The 15,144-nt window shown below is 42.0% G+C and overlaps 3 protein-coding genes across 4 annotated transcripts in view; 1 reads left to right on the top strand and 2 right to left on the bottom strand.

Moving 5' to 3' along the window:
- Positions 1–15,144, bottom strand: part of LOC144588812 (uncharacterized) — an 856,730-nt gene that overhangs the window by 372,953 nt on the left and 468,633 nt on the right. The gene's annotated exons all lie outside the window — the stretch shown is intronic.
- Positions 1–15,144, bottom strand: part of LOC144588813 (uncharacterized) — a 398,202-nt gene that overhangs the window by 162,587 nt on the left and 220,471 nt on the right. The gene's annotated exons all lie outside the window — the stretch shown is intronic.
- The window catches only part of ASXL1 (ASXL transcriptional regulator 1), a 44,179-nt gene that overhangs the window by 997 nt on the left and 28,038 nt on the right, over positions 1–15,144 (top strand). The window lies entirely within an intron of this gene.

Below are 15,144 nucleotides of genomic sequence, written 5' to 3'. Positions count from 1 at the left end.
AGACTTGGGGACTCAAGGAAGGAGACTGGGGGGGGGGGCTCGCGGCCCCCCTTCCCGCTCTTTCGTTGCTCGGGAGTTGCCTCGAAATGGGGTGGGGGTGGGAAAGGGGGCTCTGCACCCGAAGGGTGTATTCCAGAAGGGAAGCGGGGGGGGGGGGCCTCACGAGAAGCTCTTCTGGGGAAGGAAGGATGCGGTGGGGATGAGAGGGAGAAAGCACACGCGCGCGCACACACACACACACACACACACACACACACACACACACACACACACACACACACACACACACACACACACACACACACACACACACACACACACACTCTCTCTCTCTCTCTCTCTCTCTCTCTCTCTCTCTCTCTCTCTCTCTCCCCCCCCCCCCCCAACCAGGCGGACCACGTGAGCGTTATGGGGAAGATCTGCCTGTAAAGGGAAGCTGAAACGTCTAGGCTCTTTCTTGCCTTTTGGGGAACTCTGGGCAAAAAAAAAAGTCCTGTCGCACTCCCTCTTGTAGCCCTTCCTGCTTTTCACCCCCCCCTTCCCTGGGGCATCTTTTGAAAAGACTCCGCTTACCTGGTCCCTGGAACTGCTAAATTCCTGGTGGAGACTTTACCAGGATTTGCTCATTCTCCCACAACGGATAACCATTAGCAACTTGTGTCTCAGCAGAATATTGGGGACTGGTAGTGCTTTCAAGTTTTCGGGGTGTGCTTAATTCGTGCTATCTGCTCCTAGTGCTTTAACAACATTGTGAATTTATGTCATTGTCATTCCCCATACTGAGGACAGTGAGGAAAGGGGCTTACTTAACTCGATTGCGTGTCTTCAGTACAGAGGGCTTCCTTCTTTTTAATTTCAAAAGCACCACAGCACAATTAATAAATATATCAGATAATTTTTATGCAGGTACAGATGGCATCAAGTGCCATTAGGGCATCAGGCCGTCTCTGGTACATGTCAAGGGGTAGAGGGTACATCCACACTTCTCTGCTTTCACAAAGAACTTTGTTGGTTTGAAAACCACATTGTCCTAGGTTCACCTTGGTTCTACCAACTCAAGACTGTGTCTCACATTAAGTGTCTTTTGAGTAACACAGTTCTTTGCGTGATCTGGACCTTGACTTTCATAGAATAATGGAGTTTGAAAGGCTGACTGAGTCCAACCCCCTGCTCAATGCAGGAATCCAAATCAAACTATATCTGGCTGATGGGTGTCTCATTTTCCCTTGAATGCCTCCAGCATTGGAGCATTCACCACCTCCCAGGGTAACTGGTTCCATTGTTGTACAACTCTAACATCAGTACAGCTGTGCTAAGTTTTTCTTGATATTCAACCAAAATCTGGCTCCCTGCAATTTGAGCCTATTATTACCTGCTCTCTGAGATGATGGAGAACAGATCCTGCCCCCCCCCCTCCTCTGTATGACTACCTTTCAATTATTTGAAAAGTGCTATCCTATTTCCCTCCAGTCCTCTTTTCTCAGTTCTTTCAGTCTTTCCTTCTAGGACTTGGTTTCCAGTCCCCTGATCATCCTTGTTGTCTTCCTCTGAACCTGTTCCAGTTTATCAGCATCCTTCTTGAAGTGTGGTGTCCAGAACTGGACACAGTACACTAGATGAGGCCTAGCCAGTGCCGAATAGAGGGGAACTAATGCTACATGGAATTCAGAGACTATATTTCTGTTAACGCAGCGCAAAATAGCATTTTGTCTTTTTTTTTGGCTGCCACATTACTCTGCTGGTCTATAACAATTCCAGAATCCTTCTCCATAGTATTACTGAGCCAAGGATCCCCCTCTTGTATCTGTGCATTTCCCCCCCTAGGTGTAGAACTTTGCACTTATCCCTTTTAAATTTCATTCTGTTGTTTTCAGCCCAGTGTTCAAGCTTATCAAGATCTTTTTTAATTTTGTTTGTCTTTCAGGGTATTAGCTGTTCCACCCAATTTTGTGTCATCCACAAATTTGAGAAGTGTTCTCTGCACCCCCTCATTCAAGTCATTAATAAAAATGCTGAATAGTAGTGGACCCAGGACTGAGTCTTGTGGTACCCCACCAGTTACCTCCTTCCATTTTGAAAAGCATATTAATAAGTACTCTCTAAGAAGGAGCTACTCATAAGCACTCTCTGGGTACAATTCTGTAACCAACTGTGTATCTACCTGACATTTATTCTATCCAGCCCACGCCTGCTGGATAGCCCACATTCTGCTAATAAGAATATCATGGGGCATTTTGTCAAAGGATTTGCTGAAATCAGGATATGTTACATCTGCAGCATTCCTGCAATCTGCCAGGGAAGTTACCCAATAAAAAAAAAATTAGATCAGATTTGTTGTTGATAAATCCGTGTTGGCTTCTAGTTATTACTGCATTGTTTTCAAGGTGCTTGCAGAGTGACTACTTTATAATTGCTCGAGATTTTTCTCTCGGATTGATGTCAGGGTGACTGGTCTATAGTTCCAAGGTCCTCCTTTTAGCCCTTTTTTGAAGATGGGGACATTAGCCCCCTCTAGTCATCTGGCACTTTGCCCATCTTCCATAATTTTAAGAAAATAATAGACCGTGGTTCTCAGATCTCTTCAGCCGGTTCTTTCAGTGCTCTTGAATACAGTTTATTGGGCCCTGAAGTTTTGAACTCAGAGTAATAAAGTATTCCTTGACTGTTTGTTTATTAAGCTGCAGCCCTGCCCCTTCTGTTTGCATTTAACATTTGCCTGGAGGATCATGGACTGCCTTTTGGGAGAAAATTTGACCTAAAATAAAAATTGAACATTTCTGTCTTTTCCTCATCTGCTACTGTTTTTCCGTCCCTCTTCAGTAGCTGAGCTATTACCATTTTTTGTGTCTTTTGCTATATATGTATCTGTTGAATGCTTTTTTGTTGCTTTTAGCACCTCTTGGTAAGCTCAGGTCATTCTCTGCTTTTGCCTTCTAATGCCAGCCCTGCAGTTCTTTGCTGTCTATCTGTACTCTTCCTTTGTGGCCTGGCCTCCCTTCCACTTCCTATATGTGTCCTTTTTTGTTTTCATGTCCTGTCTGAGCTTTTTGTGAAACCACATTGGTCTTCTATTGTTTCTTCTATCTTTTTTTCTTGTTGAAGTTACTTGTAGTTGTGTCTCTTACGAAACACCCAACCATCTTGGACTCCTTTTCCTGTTAGGATCTCCTGCCTGTGTGTAGGCATCCTTCAGTCTTGAGAGACTTTGGTGATGTGCTCTGAATAGAGGTCTTGGAGCAGACCTGCCATGGGATCTTAATTATCATTATTCTGAGTTTATTAAAATTAGTTTTCCTAAAATCCAGCATACATATGGAGCTATACTCTGCTTTTGTTTCCTTTGAAATCAAGAACAGTATAAGATGGTAATTTTTCCCCAGAGTTCATCCACCAAAATCTCTGTTGGTTAGAAGCAAATCCAGGATAGCTAATCTTCTAGTTTTTTCCCTCCACTATTTGTAGGAGAAAGTTATCAGGCACATAAACCAAGAATTTCCTGGGTTCCATTAATTTTAAGAAATGGGTAATTATTTATTTGATTTATATACTGCCCCATTAGTGTGAAACACTATTCTGGGCAGTGTACAACAGTAAATAAAAGATGCAGTAAAAGCAGTAAATAAACAAGAATTAAAACATTAGTAGAATAGGAATAAGAGGCACCAAAGATAATTCTCTGTATGGCGTCAGGGTCAGTGTGGAAAGCCTCCCTGAAAAGCAACATTTTAAGTTGTCTTCTGAGAGTGATAATGGTAGGTGAAAGTCAGACAATGGGCTTCCTGATAAACAGTTCCTTCTTAGCCAATATACTACACTAGGTTGCAGAATGAACTCCTGTTTTTGAAAGAGGAGAGCGTATCAGGGAATTAGGCATATGTTTAGCTTTTCTTTTGTGCATTAAGCAGTTCCTTACTGTATCAGGGACTTATATGTAGTTCATTTTCGGAGCATCAGTTCCTCACACAATGAGAAAGGACTTATGTCCTGCACCATTTTTATGGAGTAAATTGTATGGAAATTGTGCCCTTCAGATGTTTTGTAGGATCACTTCCATGTGCCCCAGGCAGTGTGGTCAGGGATTATGGGAGTGATACTCCAAAGCAGCTGCAGGAAACCATATTGTTTGCCTTTGGCACAGCATGGAGTCTATCCTAGAGACTAGATGTCATGCGGCAGAAGGGATTCTCTGAAAAATTAGCTGGAAGGGATGGTTTCTTCTGGGTCATTGTGTTAAAGTGAACTTCTAAATTTAAAGCTACTGCAGTTTTTCTATCAAGAACTTTGATCTGTGTTAGTAAGGAGAGTCACTCTTGTTTGTAAAATATTATTGGCATAAATATATAAGAAAGAAGCTTTTGGTAGGATGTGTCGAAGTTTCATATGTTCTTATAGGAATGGCAGGAATGGGGGTGTGTGGAGAAAGAATGTGACAGACACAAGACACGCATGTTACCTTCCAAACAGGCATGTTTGGGTGGTTTTATAAATTGCCCCTCGAGGTTTAGGGCACAGTCACTCTATTTTAACCTAGTAGACAGAGTAAAATGATTCATAGCTTACTGTCCCTCAAAGTGGTTGTGATTTCTTATTTTACATTGTGACCTGTAAGCAATAGGAAGTTAAGTCTCTAATGTGTCCTTGTGATGTTAATCCAGATAATATAAGATTGTAGACACAGAATCATTTAACTGTGGGAAGAAATGCCTTTTGAAAGCTGCAAAGTGCCCTTTCCAAAATAAATATAAGTATAGTTTCTCCCTGGCAGTAGTTGTTTATGTACAAAAATTGTGGCATAGTATCAGGATTGAAGAATCCCCAAGACTACTTAATGTGTCCTGGTTCTCAGAAAGAATCCAGTGACCACATGTTTGCATCTCCAGCCTGATCAGAACTTGAGAAGATACCTGAATTTCTGCATTGCAGATACAGAGCAGGAGAGGGATAACTTATTGTATCACTCTTACAAAGGTTTTCATCCCTACTAGAGACCGTGGCAGAAATCCAACAGTAAGTCACCACCAGATTAGATCCATAGAATCAGTGGGGATTTGTTAAGTCAGTTCCTCTGTAGTTCCACTGATTGATCAGACCTATACTTGTTGCAACTGATGGCTGGATTTCAGCCAGTGACAACTTAGAGCAAGGAATACCATAGGAATTGTTCCTTCTCAAGGTATTCTTCCTTTCTCAGTCTACCATTGGCAAAAGCAAAGGTGACTAATTTGGTTTCACAAGTGGTGCTGAGGCAAAGTGAATAAATGGGCCCTAGCAGGCCACTTTGTCAACCCCAGTGTTTTTAAATAGCCGGATGGTCTGTGTAGAACTGAGCATTGAAGTAGAAGAAGCTCCTTCTAAAGCAGGATAGCATTTTTCACTGTTACAAGAAGGAATGCTGCGTGAAGGAGTGGCTTAACCATTTTTTCTTGTTCTCTTTTTCTTGAAGTTATATATGAAAATAGATGACATCATTTGTTCATTGTGGCTGGAGGAATGTTGTTGTCTATATTTTATAGGAAATCGGTTTCCTGCCTATATGAAGGAAGTCTCCTGTCTTATTCTGTAGTAATGTTTTTTCCCAGGGAATTCCAACTCTTTCCACCTCTGTATTCTTATTCGTAATAGATGATATATTCTTACATGGTGAAGATAAAATATTCTCATGTAATGCTTGAGAGAATGAGGTGTGTATATGCTCTTAGTGGCAAGTGGATGTGCAAAAATGCGTGTTTCCATTTATGGTGGTGAAAGAAGAAGGCATTCTCCCTGAAAAAGCTGTCAACAGCTAGTAGGCGTTGATTAGCTTTCTCAATATGTGTTCTAAAATATCTCCCCTGTAGATATGGACAGAATTTCTTGCTTGATTTGTCATAGGCTTAAGGAATTAATTTTGTAGTATCGCCCCTGGAGGAAAGCCATCAGCTTAATTCATCTTGGCTGCAATCGTATCATGAGCACTTTTCTGGGCAAAAGTCCCATCTAACATGGTGAGGCTTTTCTTCCAAGTAAACTTGCATAGCATTGTGCTTGCCTTAATCTGTTGTTTGTTTTGGTCACTACAGGTTTCTTTCTTTCTTTGTTGACATTTCTTGTAATTTGTACTCAGTTTTTCATTCCAGTGCTGTATCATTTTTGATTTGGGGAGCATATTGGCAGTATCTTGGCAGTAGCCTCAGGGTGCCCAGAGGTTTTGAATTACCAAGTATAAAATAAAATATGGCCAAAATAAGTCACTGGATGAATGAAACTAAAAAAAAAAACTGGCTAACTCTACATTTTTGGGCTGAGACTAAAGAATTCTTGTTTTTAACCACTGCCTCGTGGCGCAGTGGTTAAAACACTGTACTGCAGCTAAAAACTGTGCTCACGACCTGGGGTTCAAATCCCAGGTAGCCGGCTCAAGGTTGACTCAGCCTTCCATCCTTCCGAGGTCGGTAAAATGAGTACCCAGCTTGCTGGGGGGGCAATGTGTAGCCTGTATAATTAAAAATTGTAAACCGCCCGGAGAGTGCTTGTAACGCTATGGGGCGGTATATAAGTCCAATAAATAAATAAATAAATAAATAATTTTGCTTAGCATTTGTAGTTGGAACACAAGGCACATAAACTGTGCAATCTAAAGTGGGTGATGATGTTCTCTTTTATTTGTCTTTCTGTCTGCATTGTATTTTAAAAGCAACAAAACCCTAACTTTCTTCTAGCTCTCAGTTATACAGAAAGGGGATTATTTTAGGTCTTTTTATAGGGCAAATTTCCCACTGATTAACACATTTCCTTCTGATAATGTTTTTCCCACATGCAGAGTAGAAATGAATGTTGACATTGCAAATAGCACGCTCAGCTTTTTGGAGGCTGTGGATTATGCAGCTGTCTGCCTTTACTGCTACTTTCAGATCTTAATTTCAGGAAGTCGTCCTTAAAAGAATTTGAAAAGCTGTACAGCTAACATATGGATGTCATTGGAAAGATCTGTCCTTGAGATATGAACCTTGGTTCTTAGCTGGTTCTTTTCTCTGTGTGTTCCATGGCTTTGGCTCTGACTGGTAGAGGGGTGTTCATTAGCTTACTTTAAAGATACTCAGTGAGTGTATTTTTTCTAGTTGTAAGATCCACAAAAACAATTTTCAGTTCTTTTGTGGCAACTGTAAACCTACTTTTGAAGACTGCTGTGTCAGTGCTCTGTGTACATCATGGAGAAGACTTTTTATTGGTTCACTATCCATCATGGAGAACTAATTGAGATTATGCCTCCTTTTATATCACAAGAGATACAGTGGTGCCTCGCAGGACAAAAAACTTGCAAGACAAATGGTTTTGGCAATTGGGGGGTTTGATGTCTCGCAAGACAAATGTCCCTATGGTTATGCTTCACAAGACGAATCTTTTCGGTTTTTTTGTTCATGCCTCATGTTTGCTAATTTTTAAATGTTTTTCTATGATGTTTAAAAAGTTAACGTTTTTTAATTGAAATTTTAAAAATCACCTGCACAATATGTATGGCTTTAAAGAGCACTTAGTAAACCCTTTGTAAACCAAATTTGACTTTGTTCTGACTTTTTTTGCCCATAGGAACGCATTGATTAGATTTCAATGCATTCCTATGGGAAAATGCATTTTGCAAGACGAATTTTTCTCAAGACAACATTAACTGTGGAACAAATTAAATTCTTCTTGCAAGGCACCACTGTAGTGTCTTTCCTGCCCCGTTCAAAGAACTGGGGGAAGAGGAGGGGGAGAATCATAGAATAGTGAAGTTGGAAGGTGCCTATAAGGCCATCACGTGCAAACTACTGCGAATTGCAGGAATACAAAGGTGTTCTTGTCTCTCATTTCATAACAGGCTTTGCAGAACGGAGTGAGTTTTTTTTTAATTTCCTTGGTGCTGGCGCAGAAGTGTCTCTTTTCTCCCAACATGAAGGAAGGTGATATTAGCAAGACACTGTTATTTTGCCTAGGAGTTCCTCAAAACCTGTTGGAACAAAGAGATAAGGTGCCACCCACAACCCCTATTGTCAATGATCCAGAGGACCTGGAAAAATAGGGGATGGTGGGACCAGGGACCTGTGTTGGCTGTGGAGCTGCATTTTTTATCGCTGCCTCACTGATAATGTGCATGTGTGTGTATACACACTTGAATCTGAAGATATTGACAGGAAACATAATTATAGGATCATAATATTAAGTCTTCAGTGAGTTCATTTGATTAGTACTGATCATGAAAGTCAGTGGTACTGTATGTAAAGGAGAATGCTGGAGTGTTCTGGGTTGGAATCCCAATTCACCCACCAAATGTTCACTGATTACTTCTGTCATTAACTAACCTACCTCATAAGTTTGGAATGAAGATTAAGCAAACTAATTATTTCTTTATTTATTTCTATTATATACTCTAAAACAGCGTTAGAGAAAGAATAACATACAAAAACAATAGATCGGTTTTGGCCCTATGTACTGTCTTGTCCCCCTTGTTGGCACATTGAAGTCTGATACGGCATTCCATTGTATCACAACTTGGTATTTCACATGCTAAGTGGATTGTGGTCCCCAGCATTGACTTGTTAATTAATGTTGAGCACAGTAACACTTAAAATTCCACATAGCAACAGACAGAGTGAGTGGTCAGCTTCATATGCCTACTAGGAATGTTGGTTTTCTTGGAGATAACTTCATAGTAATGGAGACCCTTCCAGTTGACACCTGCATTTGCTTTTAAGCTTGGGACTTTGTACAAGCGCTTTTGAAAACTGTTTCTTAAGAGAATATTTCTCTATTTTTAAGCATACGGAATTCCATGGAGAAGATCACATAAATGATTAAATTTTCTTAAAGAATTAATTTGTTTCTGATAATGATACAACTGAATAGTAGAATTTAGGAAAGTTGAATTATTCTGATAGCTTGCCTGGGTAAGATTTTAGGCTTTTGTTCCTGAGCTGCAGAGTGAGATGCTGAACAACAAGGTAGTTTCCTTTATTAAAATGCTTGGTACGTATCTGTATTCCGAGCAGACATGCTCATTTTTGTGGGTTGACCACTTTGTTGAGACACCTGGCCTCCTTTGTGGTGCCTTAACCTTCATCAGCACTTAGCAGCAAGCAGCAAGCTGTGAAGTGACACCCAGAGCATAACATAGTTTGCAGGAAATAGGGCCCCTCCCCATGGGTTATCTAGAGCTGTGGGCTTTCCAGGGTAAATTGAACTGGGCCATTTCCCAGTGTCTTTGCAGATTAACATGTTTGATTACGTTTTGTGAGCAGAATTTTTAATGACCCAATGGTTCATGTACATTTTGGAGGTCACTCATTCATATGGTCATCAAATGCTGGAGCTGACTTGATGTACATAAAAACAAGTCTATGCTCATTTTGTCTAGTTGTTGTTTCCTTTCTAATGGCACAGCTGCTAACATTGGATGAAGCATGCTGTCTCTTTTTCTGCAAGTGAGCTGGCTCACTGCACCAGTTTTACACTGTTTGTGAGGCTTGCTCATATGCACAGCATGCATTTTCTGTTTGTGGTTTGTTACTTGCACAACCTTGGGCTGGATTATGTACTTACAGGCTTTCTTGTCCCTGCACCTGGTCTGTACGTTTGCTTCCTGAGCTGACTGTAAATCTCTTCTGACTAGACCATAATATTTGAAGTTTTGACATGGTCGGTTGGCATAAGTGGTTGCTCTTTTTGTCCACTCAGTGTGTGTGATGCTTTCTGCTACCAAAACAGCTTCTGGAAAAGCAACTTTATACCCACACACTTGGAGTAATAAATCAACCCATGTTAGGGTCAGACGGTGTACAAATTGAAGGAGAACTGCCCAGGATTCTAAGGTCTCTTGTCAGGATTGGATAAAAAGTACCTCAGACTCTTTGTTCTGAAGTTATATACCCTGTGAATCAATTGAAAAACTGCTTTAGAAAGACCTTTGTTGGAGTATAATATGCTTGGAAGCAAAGATAATTCCTTGATGGTACAGATGTGTCACCTCATGTCTGGTAAAGAAATCTCATAGAATATTCCCTCTTAGGTGGTTTATTAAAAATTATTTCTGTGATGGTGATAAGTGTCACTTGGAGTTGTCCTTCTGTGCAGCTGTTTCAGAGCGGAAGCACCAGTTCCTTTTTCTTAAACCGTAAGGAGCAAGCTACAACTCTTCTGCTGAGTATTCATTTTCAGTGAAGTACCGATCAAAATCATACGGATTTCTTCCTGTGTTTTTTACTGGTGTTGACTGCCTCTGGCACCTAGAAGGCTTATTCAGATATCCATAAGTATGATGCACAGTAGACACTTAATGCCAGTTAACGTAGGTTGGAAGCGAGATATGATGTATTTCCTGTCAAAGTGGTGCCCTTAGAAGCATAATTTCTGTACCCTGTTGTTTATGTAAGCATGCATTGCAGTATTGTTTTTAATAAAAACATTAAAATTGTTTTTAATTGAGTTTCTTCTTAATCTCATATGTGGCAGTTAAAGAGCTCATTCCTGTGATTCACATGTGTGACTGCCAGTTACACTGCTTTGGGAGTTGTAATTAGAGGTTTATTACTGTGTCGTGGGCACAAGTTGTCATTTGCATCATATAACTCAGACCTAGCATCAGGATCTTGACCCTTTCCCCCCTGTTTTAGGAAGATGACTCTCCAGAAGGTCCTGCACTTAACACTTTATCCTTGAAGAAGGCTGGATCACTTAACTGTGCATTAGCAGTGTCTTTACACAGGAATTAACAGGTCTTGCCCAAGTACCATGTGACTTAGCACCTTTTCTAGATCACTTATGCAGATCACCTTGGAGATTTGATTACAATTAGCTATGTGTTCTGCATTTTCCAATTCCCCTACCAAACAAAATTCAGTGCTTGCTGTAGCACTTTCTCAGGATTACTTCTCATTCTGGGTATAATTTGTGTTTTGCTTTAGCTAGGAAGTGTGAGTAGAATCATAGCTGCAGTATGACAGCAGGTCAGTGTTAATCAAGGTGAACTTTTTCTTGGTTTGCAGATGTAGGAATTCGCTGCTGGTTTGCAACCTGCATTCCATTCTACTGTACCAATAATACCCCAATAAGTGATGCTTCTTCCTATCTCTTTTGCAGCCTCCAGCAGTTGATCCTGACACAGTGTTGAACACTTTCTTTCTCAGTGTTTTTGTGTGTACAGTGGTGCCTCACTTAGCGATGTTAATCGGTGCAGCAAAAATCGCTGCTAAGTGATTTCATCGCTAAGCGATTTTTAAAAGCCCATAGAAACGCATTAAAACGCGTTTAATGCGTTCCTATGGGCTTAAAAACTAACCTTATGTGAAAATCCTCCATTGTGGTGGCCATTTTCGGTGCCTCTAAAGCGAGGCAAAACAGCGGGCAGCCATTTTGTTTACCTGGTGGCCATTTTGGAACTGCCAATCAGCTGGCCGAAAATGGGGGCTTTGTGATGATCGCTTCCCTGCGATCATCGCAAAGCGAAATTTCCCCATAGGGACCATCGCAAAGCGATCGCTCTTGCAATGGCAAAAAGTTCATTGCAAAACGATTTCATCGCTATACGGAGCGATCGCTATGCGAGCCATTACTGTATTCTTGCACATAACAGTGCTTAGTGTTTCCATCTTGTGGTCCTTTTAAAAAGCAGGGCTGGCGTTTGGGCCCTTAAAACTGATTGGCCAAAGTCCTGTTGTTCTCCTCAACACCCTCCCACAGCTGCTTGCATTCCTCATGCAAAGTTTGCAAAGGTTGCACCTAGTTTTTCATCTGAGAGCAGCAGTCCGTTCTTGCAGTGTCTCAGGTCTCACTCTCGCCCACATGTGCTGCAAAGATGCAAGGTAATTACAGAGTGAAGGACAGACTTGAACCCATGGTGCAGGAGGTGGCTGAGAGTGACTACCCAGTGCAAGTCTCTGATCAGGCGGATCCGAAAGGGGCAGGCATTTGCGGGTTTCCCTTCTGAAATTGAGCCTTGTCCTGATCTTAGTATCTGCACATTTTGATTTTAAAATAAAGTGCCTTTATTGTTCTCTTCCATTCCTATGTTCTGCTTCCTGCTGGTTGTTTGGGCCACTTCTCTGTTTTTTTCCGTTATTGCAAGTCCCACTGCGGAGGACGGACATTCAAAGCCCTGCCTTAGAATTTTTTTTGAACTGAGCAACATCTCTGTAGAGCCCTGATTTCAAGGGCTTGGTTCTGCCCAGCCAAACAGTCTGGGTCACAAAGGTGGTGCACAAACTCGCCCTGACTTAAAAGTAGATAAAATTCACTGTTTTAAAAAGCAGTCTTTGAAAATTTAAGCTAGTTTTTAAATGTTTTATTGTCAAGATTGTTTTGTTTTGATTATTAAAAACCCATATGGTGATATTTTTTATTAAAAATAAAAATGTGTTAGTTCAAAAAGCTTGTCATGGAATAAGGGCTTTGATTTCTAATTCTGTATTATGAGCCAGGGTGTTTGTAGAATCTTTTTTTTTAAGTGTTGCAAATGGAATCTGACTGTATAAGGTTCTATGATAATTTCTGTCCCAAGTACTCAAGTCTAGGAGATTCTGTGAGAAAAAAAATCAATTCTTCATGGCCTGTGTGAATGCACACAAACGAGTTTAGACTGGACCTGCGCAGGACTCCTTGAAATATTCTAGAGCTTTAAAACATGTGATTAGTAGGATGTTGTCCCATGGCGCGCATGCTCTGCCTGCCCGTAATATCTCAGTTCCTTTTAGCCGCCGCTGACCACAGACTCCTTTAGCAACTATTAGAGCTATTCCTATCCTAATCATTCGGCTTTTTGATCATGGATTTTTTTTTTCTCGTTTACGATTTTGGATCACGGATTTCATTTCTAAACGATGACATACGATCTTGGACTGTTTAATATTTACGGCTTTGGATATCAGACGTTTTCCCTTTGAGTTCTTTTATTTCCTTCCCCCCCTCATTTTGACTCCCCCCCTTTTATGGCCTCTTCAGGTCCATTCAAGAGGTGTGTGTCGTGTGCCAATAAGACACCTTTCACCGACAGCCATGATCACAGTTTATTTTGTCTAGGAGACGTCAGACTCACTTCTGTACGGAGTGCAAAAAATTAACTAAGCTGGCTCTTAAGCTTCATTTGCAAATATTTCAGTCATATCTCTGGGAAAAGTCCCTCAGACCCTCCAACCCACCCACTAGCCCTGCAATGGAGCCTACCAGTACTCCTGTTCCTTGGTCTGAGCCGTCTTCCATTGGCTCTGACAACTCCTTCACGAAGACCTCGTTGAAAGCACCAAGACCAAGAGCTTCTTCAGCATCAACTTTGGTGTTGGAGGTGCCTTCGGTCCCAAAGGACTGCTTTCCTAAGAAGATGAGAGTAAGCAAAAGAAGACTAAATGGGCATCCAAGTCTGCTCAGCCCCGTGAACTTCCAGCTCTTCACATCTCCCTTCCTTCCCCGATCCTGGAAGAGTCATCAAGGGACATCCTGGATCCGGATTCCCTTTCAGAGGCTGAAGAATCGGGACTGCCCCCATAGGCTCAAGCTTTGGTGTCGGTACTGAGCTTGTCCCCATCTCAAGGCCATTTTGAGGCTGATGTCATCTCCAGCCCGGCCTCAGCCCATCTGGGCAGGCAACTGTAATCCAACTGTGCAACTCAGAGGCATCGGCCTTCAGTCACCGCGGAAGCGATCAGCAAAGCGTCGCCATATCTCTCCACCTCGGCAATATTCCCAGTATAGAGAGGTGATTCTTGTTCCTCGTCCATCTCGACACCATGCGGTGTCAGAGTATGGCGAACCCCTCTATACCGAGTTGGATCGACGTTCTCAGCTGTATCGATACTGCATGGATGAGATTGATCCTCATTACATCAAGGATTATTATGGACGACCTAAGCGTGTTCACTGCACTTATGCCTCTCCTGACTTTTCCCAGTCACCCTCACCACCACCACCACCTCGGCATCAGCATCAAACATATCTCCAGGTTGACCCCGTACTCCTGATATCAAGGAAGTCTGCTTCCAATTGTGGCTTGCCTCAGTCGGAGGCCCTTCTGGAAGCAGTGCCATTGAAACGGTTACGCACAACCTTGGTACCAGCGGCCTTGGTACCGCTTTTGAGTGTTCCCATCTCTACATCCCGTTCACATGGTTCTACCTCAGTGTTGACTCCTCAGGTCTTGATTTTTACATCTCGAGCTTGTTGTCATTCTCCCTCACCTCCTCTCTCCATCTCTAGAGGTTCTTTGGTTTCTACTCTTTCTGAACACGATCCTCTTTCTGAAGCTTCCAGGGAGTCTCCTTCTAACTTACCAACCCCTGATTTGGATGTTGCAGATGTTCATCCTCCGTCCCATCTGAAGACTTTACCTCTTATTCTTAACTCATACTTTGGATGGCCAAATCATTGGAGCTCGATATTGAGCAACCTCCTCCTTCTAAACAGGACGTCATCTTCAATGACATAAATCAGGAAAAATCCCCTCCGTTGAGTCTAGCATTCATACCAGCTATGCTGGGCCTTGTTAAATAATCATGGGACAAGTGATCCACATCCCTTCAAATTTCCAGATAGGTCGAGAACCACTACTGAACACATGGAGCCGACACAGCTTTCCTTGTCAAGCATCCGTCTCCAAATTCTATTATTGTACAGTCTAATCAATCTCACGCCAGTAACCGGTCAACAGTAACTCCCACCAACCGAGAAGGTAGGAAGTTGGATGTTCTGGGTCATCATTTAAATTCTTTGGCTTCCTTTGTGATGAGAGTTTCAAGTGGCAGTAGGCACTTATCAAAAGTTATGGAACAAAGTCCTTCCAGTCCTTCAGTCTGCCCCTGAGGAAACCAGGGCCAGCGCCCTTAATACTCACCTGGAATCCACTACTCTGGCCAAACAGCAGCGCCTTGCATTCCGCCACACGGCCAATGCTGCCTCAAAGGCTTTGGCTTCTGCCATCACCCTCAGAAGACATGCTTGGCTGTGCTCAACAAGGATCAATGATGGTGCTAGATCCCGTATTGAAGATCTCACTTTTGATGGAGTTGGTCTTTTTAATGAAAAGACGGATGAGGTGATGGACAATTTACTCCACCCAGCAGCCCAGTTACTAATGCAACCAGTGGCGTAAACCCTTCACTTTTCAGCGATCATATCAACATTCTTACAAACCTTTCACTCCAGCCC

Source organism: Pogona vitticeps, chromosome 4 (assembly GCF_051106095.1).
Source record: "Pogona vitticeps strain Pit_001003342236 chromosome 4, PviZW2.1, whole genome shotgun sequence".
In the NCBI taxonomy this organism is placed as follows: Eukaryota; Metazoa; Chordata; class Lepidosauria; order Squamata; family Agamidae; genus Pogona; species Pogona vitticeps.
The sequence above is the reverse complement of the archived record's forward strand: the minus strand, read 5'-3'. Positions and strand labels throughout refer to the sequence as shown.